This window comes from Stigmatopora nigra, chromosome 14 (assembly GCF_051989575.1).
Source record: "Stigmatopora nigra isolate UIUO_SnigA chromosome 14, RoL_Snig_1.1, whole genome shotgun sequence".
In the NCBI taxonomy this organism is placed as follows: Eukaryota; Metazoa; Chordata; class Actinopteri; order Syngnathiformes; family Syngnathidae; genus Stigmatopora; species Stigmatopora nigra.
In genome coordinates this window covers 7278930-7300941 of record NC_135521.1, presented here as the reverse complement: position 1 = coordinate 7300941, position 22012 = coordinate 7278930, and the positions used below count along the sequence as shown (strand labels likewise).

At 41.1% G+C, this 22012-nt stretch overlaps 1 protein-coding gene across 1 annotated transcript in view; it reads left to right on the top strand.

The window, feature by feature from the left end:
* The first annotated feature begins 1894 nt into the window (after positions 1 to 1894).
* Positions 1895 to 22012, top strand: part of gar1 (GAR1 homolog, ribonucleoprotein) — a 31417-nt gene continuing 11299 nt past the window's right edge. The window contains exons 1-2 of the mRNA XM_077732761.1: positions 1895 to 1995; positions 4644 to 4755. The gene's annotated coding sequence lies outside the window, so the exon portion shown is untranslated. The remainder of the gene's footprint in view (positions 1996 to 4643; positions 4756 to 22012) is intronic.

Here is a 22012-nt window from a genome sequence, read left to right as displayed (position 1 = left end):
TATTTAGATATGCATGCTACTCATTTATCATTTATATTATTACTAATATGCACATTTATTGTTATATATTAATTGTAGTAATCTTGAAAATGTAATTTACATTTATGTGCATAGTAATTTTTCTTAAATGCATTTATTTTTGGAATAAACGTAATTTTGGGGGGGGGGTGTTTATCATTTTCACAGTTTGCAATTATTATTTCCTCTGCATTGCTCTTTATTCTGCCGAAGTAATTCCATTTCATTATTATTGTGAATAATCTGCCATGGGTTTTTATTTATTTAGTCTTGTAGTAAAATATTTTTGCTAATTAGTTTGAATGGAATAGTTATTCAATTGACCAAAATATTACCAAGTTTTCCCACACTCTGGTAATTATTTCATGTTCAATAATGAATTTCAAAAGAAATTGTGCATGGTTTCTTGAAGTGATTGGGCTCAAAAGAGTCATTTGGCATCCCATATTTTCAATCTATAATGTGCTTCACGTGGGATTTGCAGTACCCTTTAAAGCAGACATTACACGCCATCTACTGACATTTTAGTTAACTACACCAACATTTCTTTCACAAATCCGCATGTCTGCAAATTCCCAAACAACCACAAATACTTTTTAGCCAAGCAATAAATAAACAAATACCATGATACATAATACATATAATCTGAGAAACGGTGAAGTGTTTGCACTGGAAAATCATCATAATGATAATGATGATGATGATGATGATGATCACATTTCTGCATTCACTGGGTCTTTCTTACTGGCTGAGAACGAGATCTTGGTGGGGGACTTTGAATAAATTGCAAGCAAATAGTCCAGATACACAGCTGAGCTTCGTGACCATGTGATCACATGACCCCCAAGGGCATCCATATGACCATATTTCTGTCTTGCAATATTGAATCATTAGAGAAACTGCTGTGTTGGAGCTTGTGAATAATTGTGAAATAGGCACAAGTCTAGTTTACATTAAAAAAAAGATGTATAGTCTGATTCTCTTGTTGCAATTTGTCTCTCAAATAATCTTTTCAAATTCTAAAGGCCTTACAAGTGTAATGATCAGTAATACATTTCTTTGATTGTGTGGGAATTCAATTTCTGATCTGAATTAAAAGGAAAACGTATTTCGGGGTCATACTTGACATGACCTTTAGAATGCCTTTAAGTGAAAGTAGAAATTCGCTGTAAGCAATTAAATTTGTATGTTGATAATAAAGTCCCAAATAGTGATAAATGTAATAAAAACATGATTTATTTGGGTTATCATTAAATATTTATGCACACAGTAAACTAATGTGGGAGTTGTTTGATTAATTTTTATAATTCAAGATTCATGATAGGCCACTAATTATAATAATCATCCAGCACATCATATATAGATAAACAATATTCAGTTTGATTGCAATTGTAGTTAACAATGTTCCCTAAATTGCCTTTAAGTATGTGATTAATTAATGAAATATTGTATTTGAATGTAGTATAATAGTAATTGCAAATAATTCAAATTTGTTTTAGCATAATTACAATGAATGGTCTAATCTCGTGGAAATCATAATTAAAAAAAGTTTAATAAAAATCCTACAAGTCTGGTACTCAACCCAAACCACCCCCCCCCCCCCACTCCCCCCACTGCCGGTGTTAGCCGATTTAGCGTTAGGCCACTTAACTACCTCTAAGCTTTGCTAGTGATCATCTCATTTATCTGGGATTATTGGACTGAATTTACTGTTTGGTCTTCTTCCAGGCCCAAAATGTCAAGTCCAAAGTGGCGTGTGTGCACTAGCTTTGCGCCATAAGACCTCGCAAGATCCGCTCCAAAGCCGCTCGCAGTTGATCTTTTGGATGGAGCGTGAAATAAATAAATCTCTCTCTCTCTCTCTCTTTAGCAGATCAATATTCATCCTGTTTAATGCGCCGGTCAGACCAAAACCGCCCGATCCGAGGTGGGCCGGAGCGACGAGTGCTGTCGTACGGATAATCGTTGGAGAATCAGGTTCGTGATTTGTTTGGCTTTTTTTTTTAAGAGGCCCTGTCAATTCAAACCCAATTAGCTCTTCATTTGACTGGGGGGGTCGACAGTGGTCATTCACTGTAAATAGATTGGACGCCTTTTGCCGTGTATGGCAGGGAGGGATGTACCATTTAAGAAAAGGTATAGAATTCAAACTAAAGATCCATTCATCCATTTGTTGTGCATTATAAGTTGGAAATATGATGCAGATGCACCACTTCAAACTGATTAATTTTCAACTAATACTTCCCAATCACAAGCTTATCTAGAAAGAAAAATATGACATCTATTTGGGCCCTTTTGTTGCCTATTTTACCACAAACAATTGCTGCCAGCCCTCTGAGTCAAAATGAATTGGATGTCTATTGCTGCCAATGGCAGTTGATGAGTTAATATGTCAAAAGAAAAAATGAATAATTATATTTTAAAAACACAATCTTTCCATATTTGTAAACCGTAATTTAAAAAAGACATTCGAGTTGATATTTTGGTTATTTTGGAGTGTTTTGCAGATTATGAACAAAGGAAATTTGAAACCGTAAATGTGAAGCCAGTACTATAGTGATTGCGGGTGGGGGACTTTGGAAACAGGGGCTAGAGTCACTCTAAGGATTTTGGGGGGCTCAAGCAGCTGAAGAAGCTGCAAAAGAGTCAAGGGAAGAAGAGAAGAAAAGATATTTGGCTTTTCCTGACTTCTTCCATGAGCAAACAAGCCCTGCGGGACTCTTTGAGAGCTTTTTAAATAAACAAAAGCAACCACAAAAAGGGAGAGAGAGAGGGGAGCATTGTGGACTATGAGCGTAGCCTTGGGCTGGAAGGCTAAAAATCTCTCATCTTTCAAACAACGCATTATTATTGTTATTGTGGAGACCTAGATGGGCCCTCAGAATAGCTCCTCACTAGTTCTAACCCAAATGTTAAAGATACACACTGTATTTTCCTTAGGTAGCCAGCAGAGGGTGGCCACCACCCTAAAAAAAAAAAAAAGACTTGGAAGTTTTTGGGGAAAAAAGATAAACTTAAATTGCAATGGCCTTACATCTTCTTCAGGTTTGTCAATCCGTGGCGTTTATTTGGACTCCATGAGATGTATAATTATTGCTGTGTGACCTAAATCCTATCAAAGGAGGTGAGCCCAAACACAAACAAAGAGACACACAAATAGATTCTAATGGACTTGAAGAACCTGGGTGTGGGGGATACAATTAAAAGACACATGCACGTACACAGAGATTCTCTTGGTTTTTGCATTTGTAGCAATTAGTATCATTTAAAACAATAATAATAATTCTGAAGAGCAGGAGTTTTTAATAACCAACTCATTCATTAATTCATCAATTGAATTGTTATTGTTTTTACATTAATATATTTTATTATTCTCATAGATGTCTCTATTTTATAGCATTTCAATTTGTATTGCTTCTATTCATCTTTGAGCTTCAGTATTCACTCTCCAAAGCCAAACTAATGAGACTGTGTGGATTTTTTTTTTGGTCCCAAATGTACACAAACTTTTCTTTATCCATCCATCCCAGTGTTGCATAGTGATAAGTAGAACAATTGAATCATCTCCCACTAGATGGCAGAAGTTACAATCAACCTGTTGTCATTCTTACGTGAGAAATTCAGCACTGTTTTCAACTAAACAGGTCCAGATTTCAGACAAACAAACAAAATATGGGTATATTGAGACCATATCTTCCTCATTTCAGTATTGGCTGATGGTTTTTCATGAGATTTATTTTCTTGTATGAAGTATGTGACTTACTTTAAAAACACTGTTACATTGGTAAGAGAAAATGCATGCAAATATGGACAGGTGATATTTTCTCTTAATAATGCTTGCTCACAAATATTTTTGACCTTGGGGGATGTACTCGCATCAGATTACATTTAAAGGGAAATTATGTAGTCATCTAGCATTTAGTGAAGTAGCTGCTGACCCATTTTAGTTATTTTCTTAAGTGTACTTTCTTTGGCAAACTGCATTGATGCTGACTGAAATATGACATGGACTCATTTGCCGTGTTTTTCTTTCTGCAAGGCTGAACGTTGTTAAAATACGGATGGATTGCACGTTGGTGGAGAAAATAACGTGCCAAAGTGAAGTAACTCGACGTATTCGGAAATTGTTTGCGATCACATCATATTTTGGAGGATAAAAATTCCAATAATTAAAAATATAAAATAAAAAATCAGTTATTGCTGTCAACCCCCTCAGGAAAAATTCATTGGACACACTTGAACATCAAAAATGACTCAATATGACATCACTTCATGGTAACCTTCCAAGTTGAATTAGATTTGATGTCTGTAACAGTCACAATGAATGAGTTACCAAAATACCAATGAACCAAAATAGCATCACACTTGCCCTGTTTGCTCTAAACCAAGTCTAAGAAGACTGTGGTGTTTACATTTTGCACTGCTGCAAATATAATACAATACAGAAAACTCTGGTGCAGACCAAAGAGCCACACAGAGACCTGGCAAAGTTGCATTTTACTGAGCGAAATATACAGTACAACACACCCTAAATACAGTCTTTGTATTGTGTTGGTATCTTGGAAGTTGTTTTCTGTACTGTATCTGTATCTGTTGGCTGGCAACGTGTTTTTTCTTTGCCACAGATTGCACAAGTGATGGAATTAAGAACGAATTTCTCTGATCCAGCGCCTTCTCAAGATGGAGTGCTGTTGTCAGCTCCCTCACGAGGCCTTCAGTCCCCACCGCAGTGCTCAAGTAAGCCTCGCTAAGTCACTTTTAGCTCCACCACTCACGCCGCGTTAATCTGGCCTTTTCGCGGTGGGGCGAAGTTGTCGGCAGTCTTTGCGTTCGCCTTGAACTGGTGGCCATTTGGAGGGTTTGGCTGGTTACTGTTTTCCTCTCTGCTGGCTTTGCTCTGATCATCTAATAAACAAACAACACACACAAACAAATACTGTAGAAAAAAAATTATACACACATTTGCGCAGAGAAAACTTCCAATGCAACGCACGCAAACATGGAAACACACACACACACACAATATTTGCAAAATAAATATAAATGAATCAATACAAAGAAATCTTCAACACATACAAAAAATACATGCAAAAACATACACTGGTTAGCATAGGCGAAAAAAAATACGCACAGCAACTTTTACATATATATTATCACGACAAAAAACAAAGTAGTAAACACAATTTGCACATACACAAAACACAGGCAAACTGTAAAACATATCAACATGCAGAAATTAAAATAACACAAACACACACACACACATGAGCCCACAAACAAAAACAAACACTTCCACAAAATAATAAGACATCCAATTCATTTTTATTAAGAGAGGCAAAGTCAATGGCAGTCAATGGGATAACTTAGATAAACTTTTTCTAGTTTTAGTTATTGGTTCTTTTATTAGACCGTCTTTCTAAAATGATATTTTGATTCTTGACAGAACAATATTGATCACCTATTTCAAAACAAAGTATCAATATTGTGTCAAAAGCAATTGTTGCCAGTATTATTCAATTATCAGGCAACTAAGGTGTTTTAGAAATCTTTCTGAAAGGGCCTGATTATCTCACTATGGGGACATGTAAAAAAATGACCCCGTTTATCAGATCGCCTCTGTTCAGCGTCACTCGGTGCGGACAGGCACTGAAAAGCTCCGCCTCCCGCCACAACAAAAGCAGCGATAGGCTCTCGTCCGAGTCGTTTCCCGACGACAGCTTTTCACCAACAACACGATAATAGAGCGCAACACCCGCGGGCCTCTGTGTGCACAAACAGCAGAGTTCAATTCAGTTTCATGTCCTGACGTAGGGGACGAGGATTAGCACCACTACTCATTTTGTCGCATTACTGCAGGTGGGAATATAGATTTTAAAATATGGAACAAATGTAGATTCATTTCCTAACCCGTTTATTGATTATTGTTCTATCAACACATTGCGAAAGGAACATTATAAGGACCCTCGTAATTTAAAAAGCTACCCATAATTTCTAATAGTGATTGTCTACCATCGTCTTTATGGCTTATTTCATTTTGTATGCTTTTAGGATGTTGAAATAAAGTACATTAGTAAAGAAAAAAGCTCTCTAAATTATCACATAGGTCTTCACTTTTTTTGTTCAAAGGCGTATCTTTAACTCTTCTCTGAACTTATATAAATTGTTAAACATGATGTAAGACATCACAAATTATTTTTTTCCCCAACACGTATTGGTCTGAAGCTGCAGAGCTTTGACCCTGCATGACTTTTCACTACTTTGGAAAACTTTTTTGTCCACTCCGGACCTCGAACTAACCCTTTTGGTCACTGATGTTTACTGTGATTGTTCTAAATAAACCACACATTGCACATCAGAATGCTGTCTAAGAGAGCCAGCACAGAGGTAGAGAAGGCAAATAATTCAACCCTGTGTGACACTTAAGAGTCACTTAATGTTTTGCACCTCAGCTTTAAATCTGCCAAGATGGAGGTTTCTTTGGGGGGGTTGTAGCACCAAAACGGAGCATCTAAGTCGTTCCCCGTGGGTTCCAGAGCTGCTTTAACGACTGATAAGACCCCCGCAACAACATTCCTGGACTGACAATGTCCAGTCTACTTGAGGCGAGGAGTCGTCCACTAGCACCACACGCCAAAGTGTCTTGACGAGTGCTCAGATAAGGCAGGATGTCCTCGGACTGTATTCCGCACAGCCTGGCTGATAAGAACATTTTTGGAGCGAGGCACGATGACTATTGTAGGGCACTTTGTGCGGATTAGCCGCTTGTGTAGGAAGAGACAAGTGGATGTGGCGTCAGGAATTACTCGGTTCAGTCGTGGAAGGTAGAAAGACATGAGGAATAAGAAGTACTAGTAGAGTAGTCGTAAAGTTTTTTTTTTCGAATTGTTGGATGTAGTTGGACCCCTGAGGGCCACCCATTATCTTCATGATAATCTCACAATTTGGTTATCCAGCAGTCATCCATAAGTGGCTCAGGAAAGCAATCATGGATATTTTACAATATTAAAGGGAAAGCGAGTTGGAAAAAATGCATGTTTATTGTTTTGTACTGTAAGGAAAATCTGTCAAAAACATTTGTCCTCCTCCTCCCAGACTATGAGAATATTTTAACACAATTTTCAGTCATTCATTCATTCAGTTTAGAATGTTCTATTTACCAACCATGCATGATTTTAGTATGTCAGAGTAAACCAGAGTACCCATAGAAAACCCACGCAAGCACAGCGGGCGTATACAAATTCCAGAAGTCACCTGGGGATTGAACCCTCGATCTCAGGACTATGAGGCGGACATATTTATCACTCTCACCATGCTCCCTCACTAATATGTTGATATATGTATGTATATATAATAAATACAGCAATGCTATGTGATTGCAACACTAGAAAAGTGGGAAAAAGTTCACAAAAAGACGGGTTGAATTGGCACGGATCGATGACAACGTGGCAATATCCAGTAGGGTTAGAAGGAGATGAGCGAAAACCAAAGCTAACCAAAGCGAGTAATTGCGAGTTGATCAGTCTTGCCGACACTTGAGACGTTTTTGGGCTGGACTCAAAAGTTGTTTTCTCACAAAAAAGTGGCGGCGGATTTTCTCTCATCTGTGATGTTGCCGCTACATTCCCTCCTCTGGGTCATTTCTCATCCCATAATCCGTCACTCTCCCTCTTTCCCCCTGTGAGAAGAGGATGAAATTAGTCGCTAAGTCAACGACTTGTTGCTCGGCGTGGATTAGCAGGCGGAGGCTCTGATTCCTCTGAAAGGGGTCTCCTGTAGGTAGAGGAAGCTCCCTTTGCCTTGTCTAAGGACTGGCGCTGTGGCGTTGTTGTCAGGTTACCATGACCCTGTCGCCGTGGCGGTGAGCGCTTGACAAACCCCCAAGTAAATCCTACAGCTCGCGCTGAGCAGATTGACGTGTAGACTCAATCTGGCCTTTTCCCTGAAGTCGTCATCGTTGGAATTAAAAGAGAAAACGTGTGTATTTCACTTGCTCTTGCACAAATATACATTTCCTTCGACTTCTATTTTCTTTTCTTTCAGTTGTTGGAAGTATCCACAAGGGCAGGCGAACAAAAAGGGTTAACCCCGGATTAGCCAGGAAAGTTTTTAATTGAAGTCCCGCTGAGCGCGAGAGGCCACGACAAAGTGTTACATGGCACAGCGGGAGAAAAGTGGCGCGAGGAACAACAAAATAGCCCTCCAGATACAATGAAAAAATATATATAACAATTTATGACAATTTACCACCAAAATATAATAAAATTACTTCATTTTTTTAAGACTAAATAACTGCATACTCCAATCTAAACTATTTCGATCATGTCTTGGTCAGAACATTGCTTAACTCATTCAGTGTTATTGAAGATGTTGAGGAACATTTTTAATTTAATGTGCCTGCCACAGCCACAATTATAATTCGTATTATGGAGTGAGTAAAATCCCATTAGAATGCAACAAAACCTGACCAAATATATACAAAATAAAACCATCCTAGAAGCACAACTCCACAGAAAAACTATTAGTGTGGTATTTACGTTGTAGGACTTTGGCGGGGGTGCATTAATGAGTATTTGACTAGGTGCTGGTCGGTCACAAGACACATCCATCAAGCAACACTGGCATCGCAGGGACTTTTTTAGTTTTAAACAAAGAAGCACCTAGCTGACCTCACGAGACAGAACATGTAAACACGTGCACTGACACGCATGTTACGCACACTTCCTAATGGCCACCACATAGTGATAAATGGCGGTCAAGAATTCCTGTGAGACAAAATGCTTGATTAGAGTCAGGAAAGAATGCTTAATTGTGTTCAGTTCAGTGAAAAATTAGATATATGATCGTTTTGGGTAGAGAAGTTCAGCACAGCACTTCCCTTACATATTAAATATCCTTAATATATTATAAATCACAAAAATTGATGAACTTTTGCTTAAAGGCATTTGAACAAAGGTGTGTGAAGTTGGTATTTTTCACAGAGTTGGGAAATATGATCGATATATTGCGATATGAAGAAAAAAACACGGAAATCACACACATTTAGTGCAAATCTTTGTGAGTAATCCTATTTTCTTTGTAATTTTTTTTCATAGAAGCAATTTTGTGCATGTTTGAGTTTTGTTTGACGCAAATTGTACCTAGATTTTAATTGAATTGGGCCGTGTCTCCGTAAAGCAAGCTCAGAAGATGTATTTCACTAAAAGGCCAGAAGCTAGATTTGCAACCTGATCACTTAATGTTCTGTTTTAAAATACGCAATCAATGCACACAAGTGTCAGACAATAGAAGTCCCTGGGCGTCAAAGCAGTGCACCCCGCAAGCCTCAGTGATGATCTGTGGAAAAGTGAGCCGAATCGTATCCGTGACTGAGTGGGTGCTACGAGGTTGCTGCAAAGCGCCAGAGGTTAACAAAATCACGGCGCAGGGAATTTACGAGCGGACGCAAGCTCTTGTCATTTCACACAATGTCAGAGGTGTCGCACTCTGTAAACGGCACAGACAGCTGCACCAGCTGATCAGCCCACTGTTTTTCAGCTGCACAACACACACTGACAGTTAAGGGCTATTATTATTTTTCGGGTAATCAACTACAGAGGAGTTTAGACTCTACCTAGTAGGCATCACGGCTTAAAATTTGTTTTTCTGGTAGTTGGTGATATATTTAAAAGGGCTTTTGCAGCTACTTATGTATTTTGACATTACGATTTTGTTTAAATTACTTAGACGTGACAATATATCGTTGTAACGCAAACCCTTATATATTGGGAGTAGGTACCCATATTTCCCAACCTTATAGTCGGACCACAAGTTCTTGTGTACTGTTACATGATTAATTTTTAAGTATCTATTTGACTCCCTCTGTGCTAACAAATAGTTAAACACAAGTTAAAAGATATGACAAGCTATACACAATCCATGTTCACGATTTAAATTGTCAGTAATATTCTTTAAGTTATTACTGTCATCCAATGAAAACATTTGGTGTATTGTGGTCGCAATTACAGTGCCAACTACTGGTCTGGCTTGCAAAAGCATCGTTCACGGTTGCTCTTGCAATTATGCGGATAAGGTTTGAGGACAAATTGAAGTTTTTTGAAACAACTCCTGTGCAATCCAATTGTCTAAACGCCACATTGTCAATGTAGGACATCAAAATGTGGCACAGTTGAGGCATTTTGACATTTTTGGCAATTTTTTGCATTTTCCTAAATGCTCTGTTAGACTAATATATTCTCATGTTTATGATTGGTGGTATTTTGAGTCATAGGGTTGTCGCTGAAGTACTCTGTATCACGTTCAAACAGCATGTGGTTTTGATTGAAACTGCTCCTCGTGTTATTCTACACAAAACTCGCCAAATAGTATCCATTTTCCATGCGTTTAACGTCGTGGCGCATTTCCGTCTTGCCAGCTGCTGTGATTCATTGAGAGAAGCGGGGGAGACACTTTGGCTGATGGCTCCACCCTGAGCTTAGCACCATCCATCTCCATCACCCCCCGCCCCCTTACTGTCGCCAGTACATCCCCCGCTCATGTTAAATCCCGCCATCCTAGAGATGGAAGGCACGTATTTTCGTGACGCCAACATACTGTAGATTTTCGATCAACCCTGAGTCGAGGTCAGGTGATTTATACACCAGGGGAGAAGGGGGAACACACGTGCCCCACCGTGAAAGCCTGTTACTGTACTGGCATACTTTGTAATGGGCATTCTTGTTTAAAGACCAGGGCAATGAGGATCAAAGTGCAACTGGAGGTCAGGTGTTGAGGAGGCGCAGAGTCAGAGGGAGTGGGCGCCTCCCAGAGAATCGCAATCATACATATGTTGTGGTTTTCATGTTGTATCAACTCTCGCAAGTATTGAAATACGCAGATAAAATGAATTGTTTTAATTCTCAAATGTTTGTTTGTTCATGATGTGCGTTAAGAGAAGGCAGGTTTTGATTCAGGTTAGATAAAGAGAAGCAGTGTTAGGTAGGGTAAATGTAAAAAAATATATATATAATGCCAAAATTTAAGGTGTGCAGCCATCAAAACTTTCTCCCTAACTCTAGACCAAGGCCGGCGTAGTAAATGCCGAAACACAAATCTATTTGAATGTAATCTCTGGATAAGCGTCGAAGGGGGCGAGAGTCACGGAGGCTCAAAACTAACACGTCTGTAGAGCCTCTGGTAATATTGACGCATTACAAAACATGCACGAATAGGAGCAGGGGTTTGGAGTGGGATGTTTCCCAACCGCAGCAGAACCACGATCAAGGGATCGACGCTGCGGGCCAATACCAGCGAGGTCGAGCCAAATGTCAATCTTAAAGCGGGAGTCTGTGTACGGATTTCCCCAAAATAGCCAAAGGCTTCCATCATGTCGGCAAGCGGGGCCATCCCGAGTGACGGTGGCCTGTCTTCGGAGTCCACGCCGCCTCCCGTTGTATATCATCCTTGACTCCTACACTGCAGACTTCTGCGGTGAAGGCCGGGATTATGTGTCAAGCATTTATTTTGTTAAGGGATCAAGCGCCTCGGTGCTCTGGCCCTAAAATAGAAGCCCAGTCCTGCAAAGGTTTGGGATGGCTGGTGCAGGTGCTGTTTAGTTTGCTAGCCGGAATGCCCACTGGATTACGAAGAGAGTTTATGATTTGAAGCAGCTGCTAGCGGGGAGTCACTCATGGTGCTAAAAGTGGACCCCGTCGCCATCCATTGTGCTTGGTGCTCACTTTCATTGTTCTTTTTGTTGTGTGAAAGTTTGGAGCCATTGCGTTTATTTTACAACACCGGCGCAACTGGGAACAAGGCTGATTTAAAGTTCAACGAGAGCACCGTGCTAATCTGGGCTGTAGAAGATCCTTTAGTAAGTCTGATATGCGGGCCATGCTGGGGGAGGCCATTGGAGATTTTGATTTATGAGGCGAGGGGGGAGCGCCACCACAGACGACCCGCTAATGCCCGCCGGAATACTTGGAACAGCAGCTCGCTCAAAATGTCACAGAAGTGCGCAACCTTTCAAACCCCCTTCTCAGAACTGTAAACCCATCAGACTGCCAACTCTTATTAATCCTGCCCGGCGTTCCCCCAGCCTGGAGTAAATCAAACCTTGCTGCCATTCCTGCAATGGAACCCCAATAAAAGCAGAAGGTCAGAGGCTTGGCCGTGTGGAAACTGTGACAAAAGCCTCGCTGACAGAACGGACATCACCCGAAGCCTCGCCGGCTTTTTCTAAATGATTAATGAATATCGGGTGGCCCCGAAGAGCAAACACGGAGAGAATCTCGGTGCGCTGATCCCGCCTCTGAGAGCGACTTAGTGGGAGAATGAAGTGCATCCAGTGGACTTGATCCCAAGTAAAATGAAGCCGGCCTTTATTACAAGAGCGTAAAAAATCTCACTGGCTCATTGGTATTAAGTTAATATTATAAAGATTAGAGTGGCATTGTTGGAAGCACAGAGCACTGATTTCTCTACAGGGATCCATTACTCTTAGGGCCTATAAGCACTCTTGGAATCACTTTGTTGATCATTATTCTAATGCCCGACAAGGCACTGATTTTTGTTTGTATGCACTAGTGTATTTTAGGGATCTCAAATTCACCCTCCTAAAAATAAATAGTGGTGCCGCTTGTAACACTGGTTAAATAATTGATGAGAAGGAGGTCACTAAAGTCCCGCCTTTCAGTCAACATCATCAATAGCTGAACTTTAATCCTCACCGAACTTGTGTGCTGTCCTGTTTTAACATGTGTATGTTTCAGCAATAATAATCATTGCTGTCCCATAGAGAGAGGCCAAGATGCTGAACCTCAATCAAACTCAGCCCATTTTCTACACATTGTGCCACAATTTTTGTCTGCTTTTTGATTGATTAGCTGCCGTCTGTGGCACTTGTGACTTGCAGATCAGTCAACACCCACAGGACACCCAAGAGAGGCCCTGCGTGCTTATCCTATCTGGAATATTCCACTCCGATAGTGGCTTAGCGCTCTTTTAATTGTCCTGTCGAGTAATTTGGTAGCCTTGAATGTGAGTGTGCACGTTGCCTTTGTTGGCGTCAACTGGCTTGTGTGTGCGTGTGCTGAATGCAAAGTCAGACTACTCTCTTACAACATTCAGAGCATTATTAGAGGCTCAATCAATGCATCATTCTCAGAATTAGGCTGCGATCCAGCATAACACTTGTGGGACTTTCTGCTTTTGAGCTTTTAGCAAACAGGATATAGGCAGTTTGTCCACTGTAGTGATCACTGCCCCTGAAAGGGCAAATATCTTCCTTTTTAGTTCAACCTCACTAACAATGACATGATAATAAAAAGGTTGCTAAAGTTAATAAAATGCCAAAGTGCCACTTGTGCTTTTATGCTTATGTATTGGTTTAGTTTACTTGACCCAGGCTCCTCAAAACAAGCCCCACCCTTTTCTGCCTATGCACCATCAATCAGGTGCACGGGTGGAGTAGGGTTCCCTGGGGGTAATTTGTCAGCCGTTATCCAATGACCTTTTTTGACTTGGGAGAAATGTGGTACTAATGAGGAAGAGATCATTGCGATATATTTCAGGGAGTAAAATACCATTAGTTCTTTTTTTGGTGGATTATATTTGTGTTTTATACGTGTATATATTCATATCTGATGATGAGAGGATGGCAACCAAAAGCCTGGTGCTGCTTCTTTATTATAATTCAAGTCACAAGTCTGCTGGCAAATGTTGTATATGGTGATGCATATTCATAAGTTTAATGTACACACGTGAATTCATAATGATGTAGCAGCGGCAGACGGAATGCAGTAAGCCCTTTAATTGGCATTTCCATGACACGAAAAGCAGCGTGGCGTGTAGTTCAATGTCATCTAGAAAATAAGGGGGAAAAAACATGATTATTATTATTATGATCTTTAGTTATGACGTATAATAATTCCTTATATAACAAAATATAATTGACAACTATTTAAATATGTGGTTGTAGTAATATCAATTTTTATTATTCTGAGCTGTCGTATTTAAGTTTATTGAAATAGTAGTATACTTTTATTATATTATCCAATTGGCATCACACAAAAATACTGACAATTAGTTAATTAAAGTTATTAATGTCTCAATTGTGACGTCCAATCGGTGACTTTAACAAGAAGCCAAAGATGGAGGTTCGACAAGCAAGCCTTCCTTGCTTTGGCCCCCTTTTTTTTTGTTTATAACTTTTTAATGATTTTCTGCCTGGGCTGTCATCTTGGACAGGCGGCGAGACGAGACAAGACGACAGGACAAGACGCCCTGTTTGCGTGGCGCTAGGCCTCCTTTCTCTTCCTCAAACAGATTGCAATTTATTCCTCTGCAGTTTCTCCGTCAAAGCAGACTCTGACAACTTAATCCCGCGCTAATCCGCCGTGTTCAGCCTTCCTTGTTGGCTCTCATGCAAAAAAAAAAAAAAAAAAAGCTCCCTGCCAAATCCCAACGTACCTGTCAGCCCGAACCCTGCCGCGGGGAGCCCGGATGGGGGGGATGGCAGCGAAGTGGTGATGGTGGCGGAGATGAGGGGGGGTTATTTAACCCCTGCCTCCCTTACTATAATCCACTGTAAACAGCTAGAGCCTTAGAAGGGCTAACTGTGCTAATCAAGCCTCAAGATGTCCACTCACTATCATACAGAGTGGCCTAAGAACTAGAGATTTGAGGAGCTACTGCACAGAATGCGTGTTTGTCTCAGTGACAACTCTCTATACACTCAAGAGAGCAGGACAGTGATGTGAAGGGAAAATATACACCAGCAAAGTGATTCTGACGGCGAGATATGAATGGTCAGGCCATTAGTCTTTGTACTTTGTTCCATAGTAAATCTTGTTACTGATATAACTCTGATTTTTTTTCATTTTGTCAGTACAAACCCTGAAACTCTATTATTTAGTTTTCTAAACGAAATGGCCAAACTTCTTTGAATAGTTGAAAATTATTATACAACATCAACTTAAAATTTACATTTTTACATAAAGTACACCTCTATTGGCACTTGGATTTCCAAACTTAGTTTTCTTTGCTCTACAGCGGAAGGAGCGTCAACAGTAGCACAGAAGTTTCCAATGTCTCCTTAAATAAACGGTGTGCACTGATGATATTTTAATGGGCAAACTGCCATTGAAACCAGCGCCTTCCCTTGGGCGATGACCCCTCCGAGCGCCCATGTAATTGCTTTGCTCTGATTAGTCTGGTGAAAGAAACACTGCTGGTTCCTGCCACGTATATTTGGAAAACACACATCATAGTTGTTCCATTCTGTTCACTTCATACTAAAAAAAATATATATATGTGGGTGTGTGTGTATGTATGTTTTCAGGCATAGTTTCTAGCCTTTTTTTGTTAGTGTTCTCATGAAGTTTTGGGTTTGAAAAGCCCACAAATGGCAACTATCTCTGTGGAATAGTGAGAATAAAACCTAAATGGATTTTTACTCTTGAAACGATTGAGGTTGTGTGGCAGGAAAAAAAATGGTTAAAGACAGAATCAAATAGAGCCATTGGCCTTCACTTTACTGAGCCAATATTAGCAAAGTGTTAATGACGATTCCAGGACAATTTCTCTTTTTTTCAACGTTACCAGGAGTTAATTAACTGGGCAAACTTACCATCTTACGTGCTATTTTTATTTATTTGAATGTTATCAATTCATCTTTTTAAATAAAATTAGTATTTATTTAAAATGATACAATAACATTTCAAATAATACATTAATACATTATCACATCTGAGGTAAAAATAGGTAGCAAATCATGAAATAGTCCTTTTTAATGACGGACAGAATTGATAAGATTGAGGCTCGCTGACACTATTTGTGGACTTTTCCTTCCCGGCCGGCACCTGCCTTTTATTAGACTTTAGTGACTCAAAAGGGAAAATGACCCAAATGACAGTTTGAGGGTTCGACTGAAGGTCAGCAGACAGGACCGGCCAGGTCCCTACGTCCCAGTCTATCAGTTCACATGACGTAATAGCAAGGGGGTTCAATGTTTGCAAACATCATTGCGGCCATGTGTGCTTCCACGCCGACCTGTATTGGACTTCCTGTCTAGGGCAAACAACGCGACAACTAATGAAGCTTCCCTGCCGTATTTTGTCTGAAAACAACACTGAGGTCATCCCATGTCTCCAGATGGACGGTCGGCATCTTTCCTTTAGAGTCTGTCGGCCCTTGTTACAAACGTCGACTTCTTAGGTCTGGCTGGGCCTTGCGTGCGAGCGACACGCTGCCCTCCTCTTGACTCGACTACAATAACACCCTCACCTTTCACCGAACTCCCACCCCCTCCTTCCTTGCTGGCGATTCCTTGAAGAAAACACCAGATGAAGGAAAAAGAAACATGCCTCTACCTACGCTTTTGTCCGCAGGGTTGTTTTTGTTCCCCGTGGAGCTAACATGTTAACACAACATGATGTGATGACTGAGATAATTGATGTTATTGAACCCCCATCCCGCCCCCTGTCCCCCCCGGCCCTCACCATCTCCACTTCTTCCCCACTTTTATTATGAATTCCTCCCCTTATAACGAGGAGCAGACGCTGAGCGTTCCCTCCCGCAATCGCGTGCAAGTAGTCAAGCTTAACAGTGCCATCTACAGTAGAGATAACAAAAAGTCCATCCATCACTTGTGGTGACCCTTGTCTCTAGGGGGTTTCCTGTCCAAAGCTCTGTGTATATATTTTAATACTTATGTGTTAACTGGACTTGAGGACTAATCGTCATCACGACAAACTGACGGAATGCATCCAAGAAACACCCCATGTAGTTTTCTGATTTGTTGACGAATAAGCTTTGAGTAAGCCAATATTAAGATATAATTCGATACTTTGTTCTCCAATAGGTTATCGATATCCCCCCACCAAAGTTTAATATTCTATCATTTAAAAAGGCATCACTGTTTAAGGCACAACTACACTTTCTGCTAGACGAGTTTTCCACTAGAATAGTGTCTATGTTAACTCTTCGACTGCCATTGACGGTGCTAGACAACAAATTCATTTTGATCAAATAGCTTTTCAATTTAAAATCTATTGGCCAAAGAAATGAGACGTCTAACACCATCAATGTCACTCTAACATAAGCATTCAAACAGGCTCTTCCTCTCATACCTCTCTTTACCTGATTCCAATCCCCGAAAAATGATGCCATGAGGCCCGATTTCCGTCCCCATCCTTAAAGATTACCATAAATATCGGAAATTGACCCAAAGAAAGCCCATGTTGTCCATTTTACAGCTTTCACCTCCTGAAAACAGACAGAGGGGATGACATGATTCAGCATCTTTGAACAATCATCCCCAAGTAATCGTCGCCATCAGCTCAACAAGCAGCAGGCTTTAGATAAGTAACCTCCTTCATTAGGCGCATACACTCTACTCTGGGATTGAAAAGCCAGGGTAGGCTAAAAAGAAGCAGCGCGACTGTTTATTCTCCACCACTGGCAACGGGCCTTGTAAATATTATCCCGTTGTCCTTGTAATCCAGCGTGCTACTCAGCCGGAAGCTGCCGGCATTTACCTCGGGATTTGCCGGGGCGGGGGGTTCGGGCTGGAGTGGCTTGCAAGCGAGACAGCGAGAGCGTTAATCTAGCGGAATTAGTGCGGCCAACTCAGGTGACCTTAGGTCTTATTAGCCGGAGAAAGTCCATTGCGAGGAGAGAGGGCGGGGCTTGTATTCGTCATGCATGTGTGTGCGTTCGCATTCCCACTCTGCCGCTTTCTCTCTGGCTCTTAAGGAGGCCTGATGAGAATTCCACTAATCAGCAGAGGATTAGCAGGGACTCAAACAACACTACAACTAATTCCTCCTTCACTATAACTGCCACCATGCCGCCCCACCGTAGTACTTGTCGTACTGTAAATCCTGCAGCACTGAAAATCTTGTATAGGGGTGTGACAATATATCGATCGATGTGGTGGTAGATTGTGATATTTTGTATCCCAATAGGTTATTGGAAACAAGTTGCTAGAAACATTTTCCATGTGGATATTCTCTAACATAACTCATTGGCTGCCTTTGACTGCGCTGGACAGACATTTCATTTTGTCTGGCAGAGGCAGAATTAACAATTGTTATTCATCCTTACAAGTGAATTGGATGTATAGCATTTGCACTCATCAGTATTATAAGTCACTCCTTACAGGTTACATTAATTGGACGCAATTAATTAAGAATGTGTTATTGCTTGTATTTGCAAGTGTTGCACTGAAATATTCTTATAGTCTGGAGGGAAAACCTGAGTTTTTGCAACAAAAAAAACCCAACACTTTTTAATTTTTCAATTTTTGAATAGAATATTACATTTTAGAAATAGTTTAAAATGCATTGCTTTTTATTATAAATCGTATGGTTTGGAAGGTACCCAAGTACTCTAGTTGTCTGCTGCTCCTTAGTCTGGATTATTGTACTGTTGTGGTCCATGGTTATTAAACTAGGCAGCAAAAAGGTCTTCTAGTATACACAAGTCATTTGCATAATATGTTAGAACTATTCCCTTTTTAAATTGCATATACAAAACACTAACTCCATAAATATTTGTGTATCATTACAACAACAAAAAAAGCTTCCGTATCACTAGAAATCATACGATATGACCAATGTTCCTCTCCCGATCGTGTTTACTGCTATGTGTATATTTGCTAAATATTACGGTGGTGTCCAGTTGCCGTCGTCGCAGTCCCACCCATTTGCCAAACGCGTTGGCGGTCCCTGCCGGTCTGTCCATTTGTGCTCTAAAGAGCATCAGCGGGTGTTTGCGATCTGGCCGGCGACGCCAACGAGGCAACAAGGAGCTGGAGAGAAAGGCGAGCCGATGCAGACGGACAGCTGTGTTTTTACAACGCACGGGAAACTTGAAGCCATTGGAGCGAGCGCACCTGCCGTCTCCTTTAAGGGCTGCCATGTGGCCCCAAAGTGAGCGTGGTGTCTGTCAACGCCAGACCTTAACAGACCCTGTCATATTCTAATTCTGCAGTCTTGCATCCAAACTTGAAACCCTACCTTTGGCCTGACTAATCTAACCTGGAATATTTTTTGTCACCACACTGTTCTCTTCTACTTTATTTGGGGAAGGAAAAGTGACCAGGCAACCACTAAAGACTTTGTCTACCGTGAATAAAACTTCACCAACGCCTCTCAAGGACTCTTGTCAGCCGGTACCCCGGCACAGGCAAACGGCGAGAGCTGGTGTGGACCTGCTTGGGGATTAAGTGGGTCTCACAGAGGATCAGTCGGGGGGCTTCCTCTCCCACAGAGGAGGGAAAACAAATATTAATCACCTCCAACACTTCACACATACAGAATAAAGAAAGGACCCGAAAAGCCAAGACGGCCTTCAAAAGATCTTCCCGAAGTTGCAGAACACAGAAGGAGGCTGGTTCCAGCTCTTGCCAGCAAACAATGGCGTGCGCTCCAAGGCCAGAAGTACTCTTTCCTGGATTGCAGCCTAATGCTTTTCTCATGGATGGCAGTACAAAAGCAATTGGGTTTGACTGGGTTTCTACCAGTAGGTAAAAAGATGATGTCCATCCACACCTCAAGGCAGATCATTGAGAATCATTGAATAACACATCTAGCTTTGTAAATCTATCACAGACACAACATAGCTGAAATTGAAATCCTGCTTTTGAAACCTTTTTTTGAGACCCAGATTTGAAGACATATCTTTCCACATTCAGTGACAGTGTGGTTAATGGTTGTCTACTTCTATGTGTGTCCCACGACTGACTGGCGACCAGTCTAGGGTGTAGTCTCCCTTTTGCCCAAAGTCAGTTGGGATGGGCTCCAATGCCCTTCAACCAGGATAAGACCCATTTGAAATATTGTTTTTAAACAACATGGCACTTTTTTGGAGTCACCTCCAAACCCGTAAAGTGTCCTGGTCACCCCGAGAAGAGGGTGACATTTCCTCACCCTCCCGACTCCTTCGCTTCCCCCTAATCCAATCAGCGAGGCTCACTTTTTCTAATATACTGGTGGTCTCATACTCTGACTTGATCCCTGCAGCTGTGCTGGACTGCTCATTGGCAAGATTAAGGCCTGTGCAGCCCCTCTGATCATGTATTTCAATATGAATGGGACCAATAAGGGGGTGGATTAGGGCTTAGTTACTTTGGAAATCCGAGGCCCCCCTTTGATGCCCCGGGTTCGGGCGTCAACAGCGGAGCCCCGCCTGGTCGGCGTGGCGTGGCTGGGTGGCGGCGACGGCGGCGCCACCTGGCAGTCCGATGTTTGCTCATATGTGCTCATTAAACAACGCTACGCCTGGCATCGCCACGCGGCACCGGCCCCTGATGGTGAGCGACGGCCGCGACCAGATGGCACTGCTATCGTGGTGCCAGGTGGGGCCCTCTTCGCCGCTCGTGAGACGCGTCGCAAGCGAGGGATTTGAGATTGCGTGAGGTGAGGGAGAGGAGAGCGCCGAGCGAGAATGTTGCCAGGGAGGACAAACAAACAAGATAATTCAAAGCAAACTTCCAGCAGGGAACTGATTGATGGACCTTTTTGGGTGGTTAACATTGACGCTTGGTGAAAACCGTCACAATTCTGCTCCATTAATGTCTCGATGGAAGCAACTTTTGCTTTGTCCCTTAGGTGTGGCCACAGATGTTACTGATGCTATTTTAGGGAATAGTTTTTTGGTCTGTTTTGTTTGGGGGGTTATAGTTTTTATTTTACATATTATGCCCTTTACGACCCAATTGTTCAACTCGCTTGCTCTCAGTGATGGCCATGAATTGAACTGGAAGGCGTCCAATGCTGTCAATAAGTGGTTTCAATATCAATTGACATCTTTTACGAACAACGACAGTACATAATCCATATTCTGCGAACTGACAATGACAAATACATGTCCACTTTAGTGACCACTGTCTGGTTTCTATCCAGGTTGGAGTTTAATTTGGCTTTCAAAGCATTGTAAGTTTCAAAATGAAGTTTCAAGACAGGGTCTGTTTTTTACATTATTGTTGCTTAGGTTTATCAGCCAGGATTGAAGTTTTACGCCAGCATTTCGAACACTGGTTAAGGTTTTAAGTTAAGGTTGCTAAAACAGAGTAAGGTTCCCAAGTAGGGCTGCAAGTTGGCATTTATGTGTTCTTGTTCCGCTTATATGAAGATGTCCGCACTAAAAAGCAACATTAGGAACAGATTTAAAGGTTTGCGGTGGTTCCTGCGCTCAGAGAAGCCGCTCCGTTTAAGCGCGATTGAGGGCGGCTTAGACAAGGGATCAATGGTGATCCTCTCTACTGTTTAGTTTCCAGGTTTTTGCCACTCTTCGAGTGTAGAGAAGGAGGAGAAGACATTTTGTCTCGTAAAGCGGGAGCCAAATATTTCCTTAGTCATACGCCTGGCAAATGCTGCTTCGCGCGGCGGCTAAACCAACAATAGTTCCGAGTGCACTCAGCAGCAAAGAGCTTCTTCAATAGTGCATTTGTGCTCCAGTCAATGGAAATTCATTGGGAGAAAGAAAAAATACAATGAGTTGTTCATTTCAGTCTTTTTTGTATAACTCATTGTAAAGGCCTGTTCATTTCCAATGGTCAAAATGGTAAAAAAAAAAAAAAAAAGTACATATATTGTCCTTTTTTTGTCATAAACTTGTATACATTTTTTTTAGCCAAAATCCTGCAGTTCACAGCACGGTCTTGTCAAGGGGAAGGACATGAATCATTTTAGATAGAACACAAACATTAATTTGTTCCATTATGGCAGCAGATAAGAAAGGAAAATATTCTTAGGTCATACATTATGTCTTTATCTTAGTTTAAAACACAAAAAAGATATGTATGTCGTTGCATGTTTTTTTCTAAATACATACAAGTCAAATTTTCCAAAGTACTTTATTAATTTTCACCCTTGCCAGTGTTCCCATGTGGATTTTTCATGTGTTTACATTCAAATCCTGTAAATCTTCACACAATCTGCAAAGAATAAAACAAATTATTAAGTTAAAAACAGTAATTTCCCACGAGTATCATCTCTCCAAATGCTTTTTTGGC